Source organism: Manis pentadactyla, chromosome 12, assembly GCF_030020395.1.
Source record: "Manis pentadactyla isolate mManPen7 chromosome 12, mManPen7.hap1, whole genome shotgun sequence".
Lineage (NCBI taxonomy): Eukaryota > Metazoa > Chordata > Mammalia > Pholidota > Manidae > Manis > Manis pentadactyla.
Window position 1 is genome coordinate 23,252,796 of NC_080030.1, and position 16,973 is coordinate 23,269,768.

The 16,973-nt window shown below is 44.8% G+C and overlaps 1 long non-coding RNA gene across 1 annotated transcript in view; it reads right to left on the bottom strand.

Moving 5' to 3' along the window:
* Nucleotides 1-398: 398 nt before the first annotated feature.
* LOC118916376 (uncharacterized) overlaps nt 399-16,973 on the bottom strand; it is a 40,578-nt gene continuing 24,003 nt past the window's right edge. The window contains exons 3-4 of the long non-coding RNA XR_008993143.1: nt 928-1,028; nt 399-812 (exon numbers count right to left, since the gene is read on the bottom strand). This is a non-coding gene — a long non-coding RNA (uncharacterized LOC118916376). The remainder of the gene's footprint in view (nt 813-927; nt 1,029-16,973) is intronic.

Consider the following 16,973-nt stretch of genomic DNA (forward strand, 5'->3'; position numbering starts at 1 on the left):
TTATTCAGAAAGCCCAAATGGCATAGAAACACAAGAATATTCTCTCTAGATCCCATAGCATCACAATTGCTGATTAGAAACAGTGGTGTTTTAATTAAAGAAGCTTCTGTGATATGGTTGGATTGCATAGTTTAAGACTCTGCCTTTTTGAGAATCCTAGAGAATCTAGGAACTACTTTATATTCTATAATAAAGTCCTTTTCTGTTTAAACTAAACAAAGATTCTTTTGCATTTACAACTAAGATTCCCAGCTAATAAAGACACCATATTTATATTATAAAAACAAGCATATAAAGTTACAGATTATTTAAGTAACCATGAAACATACATATTTAGTAAAACTGAAAAACATGTCTAAGAATAAGAAACATATCAAATTCAAGATCACCTGATATTTACTGTGGAGGTTGAGGGAAGGAAGAATTGTGAGTGGTATAGAGTAATAGGAACCACAAGCATGATGGTAATGTTTTATTTATTATGAGTGAAGGGTACAGGCATAGTCACTGCTCTATTATATTTATGAGGTTTGTGTGTGTACATATATATATATAATAGATATGAGATTGCATAATAAATATGAAAATACCTACATGAAAGTCTTTAAGTGCAAACATAAGCTGCTACAACAAAGAGCTTCTCAAATAACTTGGCTTAAAGAAAAACATTAATTTATTTCTCTCTCACATGAGAATCCTTAGAGAAACAATGCAGGTTGTTGGGATATCTCTGCTCCACACTGTCATGCAGGGACTCAGATTTCTTCCTTCCTTATTACTCCCTCCTCACACAGGGCACTGTTATCATCTGCCTGGTAAAAACACAGGTGTGCATATATCAGCTCACAGGAAGGGAGAAAAGATCATACATGTCCAAGGTTAAAGTAAGACCGAAACCAGGAAGTGGCTCACACCAACCCTACTCACTTGGCAGTAGAAAGAACTGATGTCTGTGGCCAGACCAGGCTGCAAGGGTGGGTGGGAAATGTCTTTCCAGCCAGATGATGTGCCCAGCTCCAATTTTCTTGCTAGGAAATAAGCAAAGAAATGGCTTTTGATGAAAACCAACAGTTTTTTCCAAAAGGACCTAATGAGAAGTGTGTACAAAAAATGATTTGAGACATAAACACCAAAGTACAGTTTTCTTTCCTGCTCACAAATCTCAAATATTATCTGTCATTTTTAATCTTATTTCAGAAGTAAAATTCTGCATCTTAAGAGTCAGAATAACTCCAGAGATAAACTGTATCTGACCCTTAGTGTGCACAAGGACTATATGTGAGTAACAATGTACTTAAGACTTAAAAAGGAAAGTTAAGAGCTTTCATAATCCTCTTCATCAGAACTCTTGCCATTATTTACCAATTTTCTCTATGAGGAAATCTAGTCTGCTGTACAAGTCTTTCTCTGGTTTGGCTTGATTTTAAATTCACTTTTCAGTTGCATGTTATTACTTGTCTCCTCATAACAAAGAATGAAGAGAAGGGAAATTATCATTTTTATTTTTGTATGTGTTAGAACTTGTGAAAATCTTCCCCAAATTAAGAAAAGGTTACCTTGACAACAGTGTGTCTAAATTATTCTCCCCAACTAACTACTATGATTCCTGTCCATTCTTCTGTAAAAGCAAAGGTTTGCTGAAGCAGAATTCCAGCTGTTTTACAAATTAGTTTGAGCATTTGGCACAGATTCTCTCTTCCAATTTTTTTAATTTTCTCTGAGTATTTTTTAATAAGACAGCTTTTAGATAGAAAAATGTGCTTATTCCCACCTACTCTACTCTTTCAGCTAAAAGATCGAAGTAATAGAGTCCCTCCCACCCCCATCCCAGTCAACTGGTCAGGTTTCAGTAGGTTGGGACTTAAATGGGAGTCATGATTTCAGGTTTGGGATCACACGGATTAATAGATGCCAAGGATTCAGGTCTGACCTAAAATATTCCATATTAATATATCTTATTACCATGACCACTACAATGTATCTTTCCTTTCATATCTTGATAACATTGTTTTTCTTCTTTTTAAGGTTGGACATAAAATGTTGATGGATTTGAATTTTTAAAACCATCTGCTGTTAATCGTGCCTTCCAAATTGCAAGTGGTAAGTAATCCTTAATAGTTGAGGGAGTAGGTAAACTCTTTTTAGGCAGATCTCTAAACCACTCAATGTTTCATATTGTTAATGCCATGAGACTTCTTTATGGAATCATTCTAGCTACTGGTGTGAAAACAATAAACAATGATTTCTTCTGGAAACACTTTGATATTTTGTTTTAGTAAATCCATATGTGGAGTGGAATTGTAATGTTACCCAGTAAACACAACTCCTAACAGGCTTTTGAATCAGATTTTATGACAATCCTGAGTTATATTTTTTCCACTCAATTTCTCTACAAAAAGCATCAAGTTTGAGTTAAATATTTACAATGTTTTCATGTTATCAACAACCTTACATGTTTATTCCTAGCGTGCATGAGTATAATTTGTACAGATTTAAAATTATAAAACTGAAACAATCTTGGTATAATAGAGTTCAACCCTGTTGTTTTACAAATAAAGAGGTTAAAAAATGAGCTTGGAGAGAATCACACAGCTGGTTAGCTATAGGTAATACTGCTGAGGGTAGGTATGCCACATGATCACCACTGTCTCCACCCCCAAACATGCTTTTTCCATACCTGTCTATTGTAAAAATTGCTTATCAGTATTTTTCTAAGTGTATTATGTGGGTTTTTCTTCGATCCAAGCATTTCTTTCTTTTAACTTGTTTTATTTATGATATTCAAGAACTGAAAAGCCTCTTCCATCCTGTTCCTTGTGCTCCCCTCTTCTGGAGGAGGAAGGAATGGCAGTGGTATAGATAAAGATTTCTCACTTTTGCTCTCCTACAGTGAGTTGTTTGTAGGGTCATAAAAAGTTATGACTTAAAACTTAGGTTAGGAATACATTCTGTCTAATCTATTTGTTTTACAAATAGAGAAACTCATTTTTATCACATCTTATCTTTCCCTTATTTTCCATCTCCTGAAAGAAAAAAACTATCTCTGAATTTTTCATATTATTCTTTCAAAATTATAAATTCAAAATTTTCATTGTCCATAATGAAAATTGTTGACCATAAAATCATTACCCACAAATTTAATTCAATTCTTCCCTTAGTATAAAATGAAGGGCTATAGTTATGGGACCATACATTTCTGGAAATTATTATCTCACACCAGAATTATGATTTTAAAGGTTGTATAGATAAATTCTATTTTTATTTTGGTCTAAATCTGTAGGAGTTGCTTTGAGATCTACCTACTTTGCCACTACCATGGGCAGAAATGTGATTTTTTAAAATTATACCCTTAGCATTAGGAGTTCCTCAACCTTTCTTGTAGAGTGACACTAGTGATGTACCTCCACCCCATTCTCTCTTTTCCAAATATTGTATTCTTGGGAGGCAGATTCTGAATGGCCCAGTTCAGGGCAGAAGACTGCCTATGGATTAATTAATAGTGTGGCCAGGGTTGCCTGGTCTCTTAAACCAAAAACCTATACCTGTATGTAAAATTAATTCTCAGAGAATAAATTCGTGTGACTTGATTACCCCTCCTTGTAATGCTATTTATTGCTATGTAAATTGCTGCAAATGTGGTCACATAAAACAACATGCATTCATTATTGTGCAGTTTCTGTGGGTTGAGTCTGGGCTTAGCTTTACCAGCTCCTGTTTCAGGAACTCATGACATCTCTGCCATCCAGATGTCAGCCACGGCTGGGGTTTCATCTGAAGGCTTGACTGGCTTGGAAGACTTGGAAGTTTTAGTTCCAAGGGGAAAAACTGACAGAATTCATTTTTTCAAGAGCTGCTGGATTTAAGATCTCCTTTATTAGCTGGTTTTTAGTTCTAACTTGCCATGTGGATCTTGTTTCACCGAAGTGTACAAACCAAGAAGGCAATATAGAGAGTGTGCTAGAAGATGGAAATTATAATCTTAAACTATCTTAATCATGGAAATTCCATCACATTTGGCATGTTTTGTTGGCTTGAAACAGTTACATGCAAAGGGAGAGTATTACACAAGGGTGTGAACAATACCAGGAGGGAACACCAAGGGGTGCTGCCTTGCCCCATAGGTACTATTAATCAACCAGAAGGGCATTTTGGTTAGTTTGATGAGCACCATATATCTAAGGTAAGGCACTGTAAGTCCAGGGAGAGGAAATCCCAAGGCAAAATACATCTAAAAACCGAAAGCAGTTAGAGGGAGAAATAAAGTTTAAAACCCGTTTATTGCTTACAAACTGCAGTCCCGGGACGTCTTTCTCCTCTGCTCAGGAAGAAGCCAGCAAGTAAGCCATCCATCTCCCCATAACCTCTCAGGTTCAGACACTCCCTCGGTTCCCCAGGTAATTACCCATTGACATGGAGATGAACTTCTCTCCACCCCTGGGGATATGCAAATGAACTAAAGCCAGGCCAGCTACTCTGCAATGTTACAATTTTACCCACAGGCACTATGTTGCAAGATTGGGGTTTTTTAAAAAAAGAGAAGGTTCCTCCTACTGTCCTTATAAAATGCATAGTCTAGCAGATGTGTCAATAAACCCATGAAATAATAGTTCAGACCGTGTATTCCTCTGCTTAACATTTAATTGCTCGTCTTGCTCTGAGAGTAAAATACAGCTTAGTATGACTTCGCAGGACCTGGTTATATAGTCTTTTCCGGTTTTGACATTCTCATGTTGTGTTTCGCCCACTTTCCCACTATACTTTTCCATCTTAGCATGTGACAAATCCTGGGATATGTGTATGTTTGAAAATTTTTTTTAAGATTTAAAAATTGTCACTAAATTCCCATCATTAAAACCTCAGTCATCCAAAGCATGTCTAACTTTAAACAATGTAATTTTCTAACATCACCACTAAAATAAACTAGTTGTCAGAATGTACCCTTTGATAATAAACTCCTGAATTGCTTTATAGGACTATTAACTACACATTGGTCTGATGCCGGGGTTCTTGTTTGCAGAGCCGAAGAATGAGCTTCACAAACAGTCAAGGTAGGAGAGCAAGGTACAGGCTTTTATTTAGAGATAAAATGAAGGGACAGAGCTCCCGACTCACACCAGGAGGGGACAAGAGAGTCCGTAGTGGTGCGTTGTCTAGGGGGTTTTATAGGCAGTTGAGGATTTTCGAGAACATGAAGAAACTTAGGGGTGGGGACTTGTTAAGTGGTCCTTGAATATTAAAAATTAACTTAAGGAACTTCCTGCCTTGATTTCTCTCTGGGACACCGGCACCTTGGTCTGGGGGCATATCAAAAGGCTGCCTGCCCAGCCCCCAAGGTGGGCCAAGGTATTGTCTACTTGCTAAAGAATCTTGCCTCTTGAACTTCCTGGGTGTCAAATGCAATCTTATCTTTAAGATGGAATTCTTCCTGCTTTTTACCATGTCGTCTACAGCTGGGTCTGCCTGCTAAGTTAGTTGCTCAGTTTGCAAAATCACCTCATCAGATCTGAAGGAGGAAAGACAGCACATAGGCCTGGGCCTTTTAGCATGCTAAAGTGAATCTTACACATGGTTACAAATGATTAGCATAATAAAACATGTGCTACGCTTCTTTATTTGGGGAACATTAACTGATCTCACTGAAGAATGATTCTAGAGCTCAATGTTTAATACAGAGTTTTAGTAGGGGGGTTTCCTTGCATGTAGTTACATTGCTCTGACTGCAAATATCTTGCCCTGCCCCCTCCAGAGGCCCTCACCCTACTCTGACTACACCCACGGTCCCTGTCTCAGGTTGATTGTTGAAAGCAGCCTTCCAAAGATGAATGTTTTGATTTAAAGAAATTCCTCAGCTAGACTTCAGAGTCCTTGGAACACTATGAGTTAGAGGGATCCTTAACCAATCTCATTTACTTATTGTTTATTGTTTTTTTTCTGCATCCAATAATTCCTGTTTATTGAGTAACCACAGAAGAAATTCTCAAGTTCCAAGAGAAGCTTTTCCTTAGCCATTGTTTTTTAGTTCACCTTATGGACACTTAATTGTACAACTGATCAGAATTCTTTTTTTCTTTGTGAAAAGACACATTCAGAGTCATAGCCACACTTAAACCTACATATTCTGACTCCAAAGCCCATTGACCATTTTCATATGGAGTTCACATTTTTTTCCCTAAGTCTCTTTGTCTTTATCTTAAAGTTCACTCAAGTCAGTCAGATCTCCTGTGTTATAAAAGCTTCTTTTCCTTACTAGTTTATAGAGTCTGTCAAACTGTGATCATGGTCTTTTTAAGTTTATGGAATATTTGGGGTGCCACGTATTATTTCTCTTACACATTTTTCTCCATTTTTCTTTGTTACTTTGATGTTAAGAATCTGATTCAAGAATTATGAACAGCAAGTGGAAGAAAAAATCTTTTCCTCTCTTTTTTTTCTCCTACCCTCCTTCATCCCATCTCCTCTTTCTTCAGTCTCTTCCTGTACCATCTATTACATATGTGTCATACCTATGTTGAAGGTAGAATGTATAAACTTTGAACAAAAAAACCCCAGGTTCCATAAAGTCCATGAAGAACTTGGCACATGATACACACAGGCACACACCCCTGTAGCCCTCCTTCCTTCTCTATGTAATTATGTCCCCGGGGAATGTTTTATTGATGTCTCCTGGTGTAGAAGAAGAAAAGAAAGAAGGACAAGGAAAGGACAGAGAAGAATGACTTCCTAATTAGCCTGAGGATATAGACTTTCTGAGTGTGAATGACATAGGGGGCCATGGCTTCAGTCAAGTGGAAAAACTGACTTGGAAATGGAGTTAGCCACACATTTTAGGCCTCTAAGGGACTTGATTTTCACTTATGCTATTTAAAGGTGATTGCTCTCTGGATAAGTCAGGTGATGCTTTAAGAACAAGGCTCCCCTGCTCTCCTGGGAGTGTTGAGATTTATTTCTCTGGGGTGGCCTAAGTGAGTACTGGTTCATTCCAACAAATCATCCTGTTTTCATTTAGAGATTAGTATGTTACACTATAACACCCAAAGAAAACTGGGGGAATTAGTGATGATATATTTCAAGAGCCATTTTACCATAAAATAAATAGAAAACATAGGGCCTGGTCTATGTTTAGATATGCATAGAATTGTATAAGATTACCTGAAGGAATAATTTTGAAACCTAGGCCAGGGTGTTACAGAATTAAAGTATTTGGGTTTCACATAGATTTACAAGAAACCACAGGAAGAGTTACATTTAGGATTAGCGATCTGTGTTATATAGATTTCCATTTTTACTGTTGGGAATTACTTACATCAATTCCTTCCCACTTAAAAATGATTCATTCACTTACTCATTCAATTAATTTAATGAATATTTACTGTGTTCTAAATATATGCTAGGTTCTTAGGATTTGTAAGATTTGTAAGTGTAGCATCCGGCTGCAAGGAATTTGTAGAGCATTGAGATTACACTCTGAGGAGCTTCGTTCTTGGCTTTGCCCTCCCTCTTCTGTATGGAAGGAGCAGAGGGAGATTAGAGGGAGGCAGGGGAGCAAGGTGCTGATCCCTTCCTCCCTGGGGTATTGTCTTGGGATGATGGTGTCTTTTCACCAAAAGTTATTGCTCTTCTCTAGGTGGATTTATGAGACTCTCTGATTCTCGGTTATGTTAACTGCTCTCACCTCTTTCTTTTGAGTTTCCTCATAGTGAAGACTTAGTGTTCCTATCTCTAAGTGCTGTGGTATTCACGCAGTTCTCCTACACTCTGACCAGGCTTTTGAAGATAGTCCCTTTGTACATAAATGTTCCTAGAATGTTTATATTTTGAATATGGAGTCCGTTACTCTCAGTGTTGTTGTCTTATGTATTTGCTTCCTGACGTGTTCTAAAAAAACGCTAAGAAAATTTACATGGTATATTTTATTGTTTTTAAATACAAAATAATAATTTCTAAACTATCTGAATCTAACTCAATATTACAAACACGAAAATAATATTCTTTTCCCAAAGCCATATTTTCTCACCTATTTTCATAGATGTCAGAATGATACTAGTATAAAAAACAAAAATACAGATCTCACATACACAATGAGATGGGTAAAATTGTGCCCTAAATAGGAGTGATTTAGTCTTTGGCCTTTTTTGATATTTGGCATTCTTGATTTATTTTCTCTTCCATTCTTCAAAACAGAAATGAAACAATACCACTTTTATTTCTTATTTCAATATTACTATGGTCTTGTTTGACTTTTCAAGGAGCATGTGTAGTCTCACAGGATCACAAATCTGGCACGATTTCTTAAGAGAAACAGAAGAAATACTAACAACAGGTGTTTTGTTATTCTCACAGGCCCAATTAAATGACTGAGTTAAAAGTTCAAATGAAGTTTAGCAGACTTGGCTTCAGTCTAAACATTTTTGTTAAGATGGCTCTACTGATACTTCTGAAATGGAGTGAGTATAAATCATGGTAGATTAAATGACTTCAATTCTCATGTATTAAAAATATGAATACATTCATTTATGTTTATTCTATGGGATATTTCAATATATTTGCAGACAGGTAAATATAAATTAAAATTCTGCTAAAATATAAAAATTCTGTTCATGATCAACAAAACTAAAGTGCATTCTGTTTTTTTCCCCAAAATATGACCTTTCAGTTCTGTAACATTTACAATACCCTGACAATGATTTTTCCTGGCCCTAAAGCTATAGAACATAAAAGCCATATAATCAGGGGTTATTAACCTAGAGTCTATGTCTTCTGGTCCTTGGGTAGACTATAGGGGTTTCACAAGGCCTAGGATATTATATGAAAAATATTCCTTTTGTTACATACTTGCATTTTTCTGGGAAAACAATAAGAATTCAAAAGAGGTTAAGGACCACTAGTTTAATTTTTTGAGGATGGTAGATTTTACTATTGCTTTTAATATTCAGAAGCATATATATATAGGGCTCCTCTGTACAGGGCCCAATATCCAGACAAGGATAGGCATGTGACTAGCTTTTGTCAATAAAATATGGGTAAAGGTGAATATGTCATATCTGGAGCAGAAGCTATTAAACATTTTGAAGTTCCAGCATGTTCTGATTAACCTCTGCCATCAGACTAGATATATCCCAGATGGAGGCTGCTCCATCAGCCTAGGTCCTGTGATGGAGCAATAAATGAACTTTTGAGGGGCTTCTTTTTTCCTGCAGGAAAAATTACCCTAAAGTGACTGCTAAGTAAAATGGTCAATTTCCACCTCTTTTCTAGAATAGATTAAATTAATTGCCCTGCACTTGGCTTAACGGGTAAACCACTTAAATTTGATTCATTGTTTTACATGCTCTTCCACGATGGTTATGTCACTGTGTATGTCATCTACAGTTACCTCAACACAGGATTTTCCCTCTTTGAAAACTCTTCATGAATACTTGTCAGTTCAAACATTTTGCCTTCAATCTAGGAGTAATAGGGACCATATTTACCCTCTCTGCTGAAGCAACAGCAATAAAAATACAGTCAAAATATGTGAAACAAAGTGATCCAGGAGAGATAGGAGACAACTTAGGTGAGTCTTACCTGATGAGTATCCTTCACCTGATTGATTAAACTGCTAGTATTTGAAGTTGCAAATTGTTTTAGTCCATGAAATAGTAAACTTTTAAAATCCCAAAATAATTTTTTCTTTAGTATTGAAGGTATTTTCATTGCTTGGCTAGCCTCGTCAATAAAAACTAGAAAGTGATTTAAACATACGTTGATTTAATACTAAAATAGCTGAAGTTATCTATTCTGTAGCCAAACAATGTGCAGTTTGTTGAACCGTAGAAACAATTGCATTCAGATGACAAACCAGTTCTGAGTGTGAGCCGGCTTTGAGGATTCTAACGTTAAACTCTCATCTAAATAAACTTCCACATGAGCTGGCTTGCAAAATTCAGCTTGCTTCTTGTTACTGTGAGTATTACATTTGGAAACTCACATTTCATCCTGATAATAAATCGTGACACTTCTGCTCTAAAGTGAGGAAGAACAACTGGAAACTCTTTCATTGAAATTAAAGATTTTATGACTGGGATACTGTTAGGAAATGATACTCATAGTTTTCTACAAGTACATACTTAGGGGAATGAGGAGTTGGTATTTTTATCTAGGAAATTACAAAAGTAGAAAATATATAAAACATTTGGACTGTGTAGAGTTTATCTCAAACATGACAGTTATATATATGAAAGTTTCAAATTGTAAAGTTCAAAATGACTGAAAAAGTTTTGAGATTTCTTTTGAAATAGGAAGATCTCTGTAATGAAACCTAAATCAGCAGAAAAATGGGGAAGCAAGATACTGGATTCTATTCCCAGACTTACTGGCTGTCTCTAAGGCTTTGAGTAGGGCCATTAAAATATGGACTATCTATGCCTTTGTTTCTACAGTCTTAAAATGACCCCTGGAGTGCCGCTGGCCCGACATCTCTCCCACCAGCACAGACCCATAGGGGTCCACCAGGACTCTTCTGACAGGCCCCAAGGCTGCAGCCATGGACGGCCACTATCCCGGCCCCTACTCTATAAGCACAGACCCATCCGGGTCCACCAGAACCCCCTCCGATAGTCCCACAAGGCTGCACACCTGGAGTTGCTGGCCCGACAACTCCCCTGCCAGGAGAGACCATAGGGTCCACCAGAAACACATCCGATAGTCCCCCAAGGCTGCAGCCCTGTAGTGCCGTTGGCTCAACCCCTCCCCCACCAGCACAGACCCATAGGGGTCTGCCAGGATCCTCTCTGATAGGCCCCAAGGCTGCACCCCTGGAGTTCCCCTGGCCGGACCCCTCCCCTGCCAGCAGAGACCATAGGGTCTGGCAGGAACCCTCCAATAGGCCCCAAGGCTGCAGCCCCAGAGTGCTGCTATTCTGGTCCCTCCTTCGCCACCAACACAGACCCAAAGGGGTACCCCAGGACCCCTCCAATAAGCTCCCAAGGCTGCACCCTAGAGTGCCACTGTCCCGGAGCCTCCCCCGCAGCACAGACACATAGGGGTATGCCAGGATCCTCCTATAGGCCCTAAGGCTGCACCCTGGAGGGCTGCTGTCCTTGCGCCTACTGGTCCACCAGGTCTCCTCCGATAGGACCCAAGGCTGCAGCCCTGGAGTGCCTCTGGCCCATGCACTCCCATCGGGGTCCGCCAGGTTCCCCTAACAGGCCCGCAAGGCTGCACCCTGGAACCCCTGGCCCAACCACTCCCCCACCAGAGACCATAGGGTGTGCCAGGACCCCCTCTGATAGGCACCCAAGACTGCAGCACTGGAATGCCGCTGGCCCAACCCCTCGCCCACCAGCAGAGACCCAAAGCGGTCCACCAGGACCCTGACCAATAGGCCCAGAAGGCTGAACCCCAGGAGTGCTGCTGACCCAACCCCTCCCCTGCCAGCACAGACCACAGGATCTGCCAGGACCCCCTCCAATAGGCCCCAAGCCTGCACCCCTGGAGTGCCGCTGTCCCAGACCCTCCCCTACCAGCACAGACATATAGCGGTGTGCCAGGAACACTCCCATAGGCCCCAAGGTTGCACCCCTGGAGTGCCGCTCGCCCGACCCCTCCCCTACCAGCACAGACTGGAGAGTCCGCCAGGACACCCTCCAAAAGGCCCCCAAAGCTGCACCCCTGCAGCCACTGGTCCCACCACTCCCAATCCAGCACAGACCATAGGGTCCGGGAGAACCCACTGGGATAGGTGCCCAACGCTGCACCCGTGGAGTGCTGCTGGCGTGACCCCTCCCCTACCAGCACAGGCCATAGGGTCCACAAGGACCCCCTCCAATAGGCCCCGAAGTCTGCACCCCTGGAGTGACATTGTCCCTGTACCTCCCCCACAGCACAGAACCATAGGGGTACCCCAGGACTCCTCCAATAGGCCCTAAGGCTGCACCCTGGAGAGGTGCTGGCCTGACCCTTCCCCCACCCGCACAGACCCCCCAAAGGTATGCCAGGACCCCTTTGGATAGTCCCCCAAGACTGCAGCCCTGGAGTGCTGCTGGGCCGACACCTTCCCCACCAGCACAGACCCACAGAGGTATGCCAGGACCCCTCCGAAAGTCCAGCAAGGCTTCACCCCTGGAGTACCATTGTCCCAGCCACTCCCCCATCATCACAGACCCATAGGTGTCTTCCAGGAACCCTCCGATAGGCCCCAAGTCTGCAGCACTGGAGTGCCGCTGGGCTGACCCCTCCCCAACCAGCCCAGACCACAGGGTCCACCATAACCACCTCGGATAGGCCCCCAAGGCTGCACTGAAGGAGTGCCGCGGTCTCGGCCCCTCCCCAGTGCACAGCTCCATAGGGGTATGCCAGGACACTTCTGAGAGGCCCAAAGGCTGCACCCTTGGAGTGTCGTTGTCCCAGAGCCTCCTCCGCAGCACAGACCCATAAGGGTATGCCAAGAGACCCTCTGATAGGCCCCCAAGTATGCAGCTGTGAAGTGTGCTGGGCCTACCCCTCCCCCACCAGCACAGGTGCATTTGGGTACCCCAGGACCCATCCAATAGGCCCAAGTGTGCACACCTGGAATGCCGCTGGCCCAACCCTACCACCACCAACACAGACTCATAGGGGGTCCACCAGGAGCCCCTCCAATAGTCCCTCAAGGCAGCACTCCTAGAGTGCCGCTGTCCCAGCCGTTCCCCTACAAGCATAGGCCCATAGGGTTCCACCAGGAACCCTCCCATAGGCCCCAAGGCTGCAACCCTGGAGTGCCACTGGCTGGACATCTCCCCTAACAGCACAGACCAATAGGGGTCCACCAGAACCCCTCAGATAGACCCCAAGGTTGCAGCAAGGGAGTGCCACTGGCATGACACCTCCCCCGGCAGCACAGACCATAGGGTCCGCCAGGATCGCTCCCATCGGCCCCCAAGTCTGCATCCCTGGAATGCTGCATTCCTACAGAATCCTCTGCAGCACACACCCATAGGGGTATGCCAGGAACCCTCCAAAAGGCCCCAAGGCTGCAGGTCTGGAGTTCTGCTGGTGCAACACCTCCCCCGCCAGCAAAGACCCACAGGGATCCACCAGGAACCCCACCGATAGCCCCCAAGGCTGCACTCCTGGAGTGCCACTCTCCCAACTCCTTCCCCACCAGCACAGACCCACAGGGGTATACCAGGACCCCCTCCAATAATCCCCGAAGGCTGCAGCCCTGGTGTGCTGCTGGGCCGACACCTCTGCAACAAGTACACACAATAGGGATCTGCAAGGATCCCCTCCAATAGGCCCCCAAAGTTGCAGTGAGGAATTGCCCTTGGTGCAACACCTCCCCCACCAGTACAGACCCATACAGTCCACCAGGACCCCCTCCGAGAGTCCCACAATGCTGTACCCCTGGAGTGCCGCTGGAATGTCCCCTCCCCCAACAGAACAGACCCATAGGGGTCAGTCAGGACCTCCTCCGATAGTCCCCTATGGCTGCACCCCTGCATTGCTGCTATCCTGGCCCCTCTGCAACCAGCACGGACACACAGAAGTCCACCAGAACTCTTCAGATAGGCTGCAGCTCTGGAGTGCTGATGGCCCAACCCCTACCCCACCAGCACAGCCCCATACGGTCCACCAGGAACCCCTCCAAGAGACCCCAAATGCTGCAACCCTGGAATGCCACTGGCCCAAGCCCTCCACCACCAACAAAGACCCATAGGGTCCACCAGGATCCCCTCCAACAGGCCCCCAAGGCTGCACCCCTGGAGTGCCATGGTCTCGGAGCCTCCCCTGCCAACACAGCTCCATAGAGGTATGCCAGGACCCCTCCAATAGGCCCTAAAGCTGCACCCCTGGAGTACTGCTGGCCCGACACCTCCCCCACCATCACAGACCTACAGGGGTCCGCCTGGGCCCCCTCCGATAGTCCCACAAGACTGCAGCCCTGTAGTGCCGCTGGTGTGACACCTCCCCACCCAGCACAGAACACTGGTGTAAGATAAATTCTACCCAAAATAAGCAGGCAACAAGAGGCAACAAAGGGCCAGGCAGTTTATTTGAGCACAATCCCAGGCAATGTTCCCCGGTCTGGCTAGTCACAGGCCGGGGAAGTCACGCTTAGCAGGGCAGGCAGCGAGTTTTTAAAGAAGGTAGGGGGAGGCAGAGCTTAGATTTACAGTGGCGTGAGGATTGGCTAGCCTAAGGCACATTTTTCAGGTTGGGAGGGGGCAGCAGCCGGAGACTTTGGCATGTCATCAGTGTCCGACGTGCTCACCCCTCCCTTCAGTGCATCCAACCTTACAGTCGGGTCTGCTAGGACCCCCTCCAATAAGCCCCAAAGTTTGCAGCCAGAGACTACCGCAGGTGTGACCTCTCCCCCACCCACACAGATCATAGGGACAGCCACGAACCCCTCCAATCGGCCCCCAAGACTACACTCCTGCTGTGCCGCTATTGTAGCCCCTACGCCGCCAGCACAGACCCATAGGGGTACGCCAGGGCCCCCTTCAATAATCCCCCAAGGCTGCAGCCCTGGTGTGCCACTGGGCCGACCCCTCTGCAATGAGAACAGACAGTAGGGGTCCGCAAGGATCCCCTCCGATAGGTCCCCAAGATTGCAGTCAGTAATCGCCCTTGGTGAAACACCTCCTCCCCCACCCCAGGACAGACACATGGTCCACCAGGACCCCCTCCAAGAGTCTCACAATGCTGCACCCCCAGATTGCCGCTAGCCCGACCCCTCCCCCGCCAGCACAGACAGTTGGGTCTCGAGGACCCCCTACGAGAGGACCCCAAGGATGCAGACCTGGAGTGCCGCTGGGCCAACACCTCCCCCAGCAGCACAGACCATAGGGGTCCACCAGGACCCCCTCCAATAGGCACCTAAGGTTGCAGGCAGCGAGTGCCACTGGCGCAACCCCTCCCCCACCAGCACAAACAATAGGGTCCAACAGGACCCCCTCCGATGGGCCCACAAGGCTGTACCTCTGGGGTGCCACGGTCTCGGCCCCTCCCCAGTGCACAGCTCCATAGGGGTACGCCAGGACACATCCAAGAGGCCCAAAGGCTGCACCCCTGTAGTGTCGCTGTCCCAGAGCCTCCCCCGCAGCACAGACACAGGGGTACGCCAGGACCACTCTGATAGGCCCTAAAGCTGCCCCCCTGTAGTACCGCTGGTGCGACCCCTCCCCCACAAGCACAAACCCACATGGGTCTGACAGGCCCCGCTCGGACATTCCCTCAAGTATGCAGCCCTGGAGTGCCGCTGGGCCGACCCCTCCCCCACTAGCACAGACCATTGGGTCTCAAGGACCCCTTACGATTGGCCCCCAAAGATGCAGACCTGGAGGGCCGCTGGCAAGTCCCCTCTCCCACCAGAATAGACACATAGGGGTCAGTCAGGACCTCCTCCAATAGTCCCCTAAGGATGTACCCCTGCAGTGTCGCTGTCCCGGCCCCTTCCCCACCAGCACGGACACACAGCAGTCCACCAGAACCCCTCCGATATGCCCCAAATGCTGCACCCCTGGAGTGCCGTTGGGCCGACCCCTCCCCCAACAGCACAGACCCATACTATCCACCAGGACCCGCTTGACAGGCTCCCAAGGCTACACCCCTGTAGAGCCACTGTCCCAGAGTCCCCCTGTGCAGCATAGACCCAAAGGGGTACACCAGGACCCCTCCGATATGCCCTATGGCTGCACCCCTGGAGTGGCACTGGACTGAGCCCTCCCCCACCAGCACAGACCCACAGGGGTTCACCAGGACCCCCTCGAATAGAACCCAATGTCGGAAGCCCTGGAGAGCCGCTGGCCCGGTCCCTCCCCCACCAGTACAGACCATAGGTCCAACAGGAGCCCCTCCGATAGAACCCCAAGGCTGCACCCCTGTAGTGCCGCTGGCCCCACGGACTCCCTCGCCCTCCGTGGGACTCCTTTGGACCCCCTCTACCTCCTTCGGACCTCCCGCGCCCTCCCCACCGGCCCAAAGCCCCGCCCCCTCCGCAGCACCGTCTCCTGCCACTGCCTCCGCTCTGGCCCGAAGCCCCACCGCGGCCGGGAGTGTCAACACTCCACCGCCAGAAGCCCGTCACCTATTCTCAGCAACCTTCCACTCCCTGATTTCATTTGCATGTACACGAAAACAAACAGTAAAAAACAAATACATGATATATAATTTAATAACTGACAGCAACTAGCAGACACGTAATAAAGGAATAATTAACTACTTTTTTGTGTGTGTAGAAGAATCAATTGTATGTCTCCTTAGAAACATTTTATCTGTTGATAAGAATAAATACAGGAATGCTTTTATAACTGAATCATAATCATTTAACAATGACTTTTAATAGGTATTTTTCAGAATTAATATACTTTGGTAAGTTTAAATATCCTACAAAATATAAAACAGACTCATAAACACAGGGAACAGACTGGTGGGTGTCACTGAGAGGGGACAAATAAAACAGGTGTATAGCGATAAAGGAGCCATGGTCATACAATGGGGAAATGACAGCCTCTTCAACAGATGGTGTTGGCAAAACTGGACAGCTACATGTAAGAGAATGAAACTGGATCACTGTCTAACCCCATACACAAGAGTAAATTCAAAATGGATCAAAGACCTGAATGTAAGTCATGAAACCATAAAACTCTTAGAAAAAAACATAGGCAAAATCTCTTGGACAGAAACATGAGTGACTTATTCATCAACATATCTCCCCAGGCAAGGGAAACAAAAGCAAAAATGAACAAGTGGGAGTATATCAAGCTGAAAAGCTTCTGTACAGCAAAGGACACCATCAATAGAACAAAAAGGTATCCTACAGTATGGGAGAATATATTCATAAATGACATATCTGATAAAGGGTTGACATCCAAAATATATAAAGAGCTCACACGCCTCAACAAACAAAAAGCAAGTAATACAATTAATACAATTAAAAAATGGGCAGAGGAGCTGAACAGACAGTTCTCCAAAGAAGAAATTCAGATGGCCAACAGACACATGAAAAGATG